The sequence below is a fragment of the Arachis duranensis genome, chromosome 6, assembly GCF_000817695.3.
Source record: "Arachis duranensis cultivar V14167 chromosome 6, aradu.V14167.gnm2.J7QH, whole genome shotgun sequence".
NCBI lineage: Eukaryota > Viridiplantae > Streptophyta > Magnoliopsida > Fabales > Fabaceae > Arachis > Arachis duranensis.
The window spans coordinates 66,395,607-66,401,435 of NC_029777.3; positions in this window are offsets into that span (position 1 = coordinate 66,395,607).

Sequence of the window (5,829 nt, forward strand, 5' to 3'; positions counted from 1 at the left end):
AAAAGCATGTTTTTACACTTAAGCACGAATATGGGAGAGATAACAAAACCATGCTAATTCTAGGCTAAATGTGACAAAAGGCTATCAAGATGCTCTAAATTCAATACAAAACAAACCGTCAAATTGGGGTTTGTCAACCTCCCCACACTTAAACCTTAGCATGTCCTCATGCTAAATTAAGAAGGAACTAAGGGTTATGACATTTATTGAATGCAACTAAACTATATGAGTCCTATCTAAATGCAACTACCTAAAGTAAATGCAAATGCTTAATTCAAACACCTCAAATTGCCAAGAGAGCATGTGTGAGCACAAGGGCTAGTCAATAGGAATTAATTCCAAACCACAATTGTATTGAATTATCAAAAAGAATTTAAACTTGCAAGAATATAGATAATACGGGTGAACACATGTAGTTGAACTTTTGAACCCTCACCGGATATGTGTATCCGCTCTATTCACTCAAGTGTTTAAGGGTCAATTCACTCAATTCTCTTCTAATCAAGCTTTCCAAAATTTGATTTTCTTCTAACAATCAACATTTATTCAATGCATGCATACATTCATCATGAGGTCTTTCATTTAGGTTGTAATGGGGTTAGGGTCAAGGTAGGATCATTTATGGTTAAGTGTACTAAGATTTGAATCTTTGATTAGCATAAACTTCCCCACCTAACTATACAATGACCTATACAAGTTCAAACTATTCCAACTACCCATTCTTCACTTTTTCTTACATATTCATGCATCCTTATTTGATTCATGACACCTGTGCATTGATTCCTTTTTATTGACTTCACTTTGGGGCAATTTGTCCCCTTTTTATTATTTTCTTTCTTTTGTCTTTCTTTTTTCTATTCTTTTTTTTTCTTTTTCTTTTGTCAAACTATATACAAGAACATCAATGCATAAGGTCTATTCATTTGATCAATACATGAGTATGTACCCAATTCCTAAACATGAAGGTATACTACCCCTTTTATCCCATCCAATGTTCCCAAGCCTCACCAACTTGAATAATAAACACTCTCACTAGCCTAGGCTAATCAAAGATCCAAACAAGGACTTTTATTGGTTTTCCGCCTTAGGCTTGTAATGAGCTAAATTGAGAATAAGTTGGTTAAGCATAGGCTCAAAATTGGCTAACAATGGAGAATAAAAGGTTGGCTATTTGGGTAAGTGGCTAATGAAATAATGGCCTCAATCATGTAAACGCATAAATACAAGAAATAGATGGACATATAGAATCAAGCAAATCAAGGATTACATTCATAGAAAGAGAGCAATTTCACACAAGAATGGAAAATAAGTGGCTATAAAATGTAACCACATCAATAGGCTCAAGTCTCACAAGCTTGTGTTCTTAGTTCAATACATGCTTCACAAAGTATGAAATTCAAGCAAGTTTCACCAAAAATTTTCTTTCAATCAATTGGATTAATGCCCTATATTTAAATTCCTTGGAAAATTTTAATGTTTGACTAGGCATTGTTGTGATTGAAAAATTCAAAAATTCTTTAGTTCACCCTTTTTCTTTTTTTTTCACTTAAAACCAATATATTATGCAAAAGGGTGACTAAATATTTGCAATCCAAAATATGATTTCTAATCACAACCACAAACTAAAAGACAAAGATAAACAAAATGTATAAAGAGGAATCCAACTAAAAGTATGAAATCTATCATCCAAAACATCTAAAAGTATCCAAAAGCATCAAAATATCTAAAATCCAAGCTAAGCAATAAAAGTGTCTAAAGCAGACTAGAAATGCATCAAAATGTATACAAGAATGTGCAAAGCATCCTGCTAAACTGGTGCCTCCGCATCCTCCTCCTGATGATCCTGCTCATCGGAGGCCGGAGAGTCAGGAAGCGGAGGTAGCTCAGCACCCAAAGAAATAAGTGCCTGGTCCATCCGGTCTAAACGACGTCTGACATGGCATCTCTCACGCTCTAAGAACTGGAAAAGACGCTGGACCAGGAGATAGGTCGGCTCAGGTGCTGCTGGTGGATCAGTGGATGATGAAGGAGCTGCGGCTGTAGAGGATGATGGGGCAGCTGTAGGGGCTGATGGTGAAGGTGTCCCCACGACAGCTCTGACCCGAGAGCGGCGTCTAGCAAGTGGTCTCTCGTGCACCCAACCACCCCAAGGAATAGTAACCTCCCTGTCATTATCATCAGGGGGCGGTGGTCGCACATCATCATCCAACCATGGAACCTCAGCTAGGGCCGCCATACTCGTGACCAAAGTAGAAAATGGAAGTAGGCCACGAATATGCGCCCGCCACATACACTGTCTGATCAGTCTAGGGAAGGAGACCTCCTTCCCCTCCATAACACACCCAATCAGTAGAAGCATCTCCATAGGAATCTCAGAGAAGTGGGTGGTGGGAAGGACATAGCAAGCAAATATCATCTGCCAGGTCTTGGCCTCCCTAGTCAAATGAGTAAACAATATCCCTTTCGGCTTGGTGTTGTTGGCATCCATAACCCATGTGGCCTCTGGTAACCCAATAACAGTCCTGAGTGCCTCATAATCGAAGGTCATGCTGTGTATGGCTAACTCAGCCTGCTGATGGGCACACAGCGCATCCGGGACATGCCGGCACTGTAGCGCCTCCTCAATAGCGGTCTCAGTGATCATAATCTCCCTACCCCTCACCTGAACCGAATCCAATGTCGGACGGAAGAAGTTGCAGTAAAATTCCTTCACCCAAGATACATTGATATCCCCCAAATCCCGGTCAACAAAGTTGATACCCAACTCAAGGATCCGACCTTCAATGGACCGTCTCACATCAGTAGGGAGAAGTAGCTTCTTCTCAATGTTTAGCTTTGTAGTCTGATATTTAGAAAACCGGAGCTCACAGTAGAGATTAGGGAACTTGTCCGGATTGGTAGAAGGTAACTGCTGATTTTCCTTATCCACATCATTTAGCGGATTCTTGGAATAATTCTTATAGATGGAAGGAATAGAGAGGGTAGAGTGTTTTCTCTTCTTGGAGGCAGTGGCTATGGCTTTGCCTTTGTCCGACATCCTGAAAAATATGATAGGATATATAAGACATTTAGCATGTAGCAAAGAAGGCATGTTCAGGAGACAAATGACAAAAACAAACATGATGTTGCAATGAATATGCAAAAGTGAATCAAGTAAGCCATAAGTGAACAAATGAACCAAAAGATATAATCCTCATTAGGGCAACAATTCTTAATTCAAAAGGCAATAATGTCATCAAAATGTAAAAGAATGGTTAAAGAATGTTAAAGAGGAGTGGAAGGTAATTAGTTAAAGAAGTTAGTGAGTTTAGAAAAGTAGGTTAGGAAGATGATGACATTTTTGCACAATTGAGAAGAAAAGATTGTGGTGCATGTTCACAATGGTTGTGCAAATCCGGGAAGTCAAAAGGAAAAGAAAGTTGCCCAAGTTTGAAATAAAGATCAAAATGAAACCAATTTTCTTGAAAATCGGGCAGCATTCCGGCTTAAAGTTGGACGTTCCCGGATAGCAGAGTGTCACAATAAGCATAGAAAACAACATCAATTAGGCAAAGTGACAGTGATGTAGCATGCAGGCAACATGAATTGCATAAAAATCAGTCCAAAAATCAGCATGTAACATCCAAATAGCAGACAGCAAATAAGCATGAACGGAGCACTTATCAGGCCTAGAATCCTCTATCCAGCCCTAGCTACCTAACCGCAATTATTTCTATCTAACCTAGCATACAAAATTCGAATTCAACTAACTAACATACAATAGACTAACTAACATACATGAACAATAAAAAGAAAAACAGAAAAATACAGAAACGGAGCAGGAACCTGGGAGCAGTGAAGAACTAAGAATGGAAAGGAAACTGGGGGGAAAGGCAGTGCCAGGAGCAACAGAGGCAGCACTTGCGCCGCCGTGGACGGTGGCCGGAAGGATGAGTGGTTGCGGTGATGGAGGTTCGGCCAGGAGAAAGAGGAGAGAGGAAATGAATGAGAGAGAGAGAGTGAGTGAGTGAGGAAAGAGCGGGAGGGGAAAGAGAGAGATGGGCTGCCGGCGGTGAAGACGGGGTGGCGGCGGAGGGATCGGTTGCGGTGTGGGAGGAGTGAGAGAGAAAGAACAGGTGGTGATGAGAGGAGAAGAGAAATGGTGGTCAAGAGCGGTGACGGAGGTAGGTAGTGCGGCGGTGGACGGCGCTGCTACTACGACGGCAGTTGGGGGCGAGAGAGGAGGAAGAAGAAGATGGAGGTTTTGGGGTGGTGTGCGCGACTGCGCAGTGTGCGTCGCGCATTAGGGTTATCCCTATTTTTAAATCGACGCGCGCGCGCCACTTGCGCGTCCGCGTCCCTTGATGAAACTTGGGTCCTACTCGTGCGCGTGCAGCACGCTCGAACGTGGATGAGCACATTAGGAATGGACGCGTGCGCGTACAGTGCGCGCACGCGTGCATGGAGTTGGGCTAGGGGCTTAGAGTTGGCCCAACTCAAGCTTAACTCTCTGGAGAATGGCCTGGAAGTCGCGCAATCAAACCGGCGGGCACGCGGCATGTGCGCGTTCGCGCGCAGTGAAAAGAATTGGAGATCCACGCGTGAGCGTACAGTGCGCTACAGCGTGTGTGACAAAGATAAGTATGGGCGCGTATGCGTATACGGTGCGCACGCGTACATGAGATTGGGCCGGAGGCTTAGAATGGGCTTGAGGCACGCCCAACTCTCGAGTCTGTGGCCTAGAGTGGTGGCAGCACGCATGGACGCGAGCGCGGCAAGTGCGCGTCCGCGTGCATTACTAACTTTTGAAACGGCGCGTTGGCGCAATGTGCGCGCTCGCGCAGACTGAGTTGGGCCAGGGGCCTAAAGTTGGTCTAGAGCCGGCTCAACTCTCTGGATTTTGGCTCAAAAACCTGCAGCAGCGAATCGGCGCGGACGCACGTTGTGCGCGTCCACGTGGGTCGAGTTGGGCTCAAGGCATAATGTTTGCCCAAGGGAGGCCCAACTCTCTGGATTGTGGCTCGTGGTGCATCCATACAGGGACGCGTGCGCGTACATGGCGCGCTCGCGCCCACCCCCCATTTTTTTCTCTTCTCTCTCTTTTTTTTTCTTTTCTATTTATATTTTTTTGTCTTTCTTGCTTTTATCAGAAAACAAATTGCTGGATGCTCCCTTTAGTGTTCACAACTCTTATTCACTCAACTATCATACAATTCACAAAAATACAATTTTTTTTTGACATTATTCATCTACTACTAAACACAACATGCATGTGACTAAACTAACAATGAAGTTGTACAAACAAATTTGTATGAAACATCTACCTACAATGGCAACTCAAATCACTTATTAAGTAAATGTAAAAGATTGGAAAGAGTTTACCATGGTGGGGTGTCTCCCACCTAGCACTTTTAGTTTAAGTCCTTAAGTTGGACATTTGAGAGGCTTGTTGTCATGGTGGCTTATGTTTGTACTCATCCTTGAATCTCCAAGGATCCATGCTCCTCAATTGGTTGACAGAATTTCCAACCATTTTTATTGAGCTTGGGCAGAATTCTACCCAAAATACGAGTCCCCATATTTGGTCTTCACATGGCGAACCGGGATCCCATATCTTATTTTCGCATCCATCCGTTAGTTGAGTTCCATGATTTTGTCGGACGGGTAGTTGACATGAATGTGGTGGACACACAGAATTCTCTTTACTCCAACAATGCTTCCTCCTTGATCCATACAAGGTGATCCTTTTTCCAACATCATCCCCATACCTTGAGGCCTTGACCTTAATGAGCTTAACACCTACTTTCCAACCACTACACAACTCATTCCCACTTTTAATTCCACAAAGAG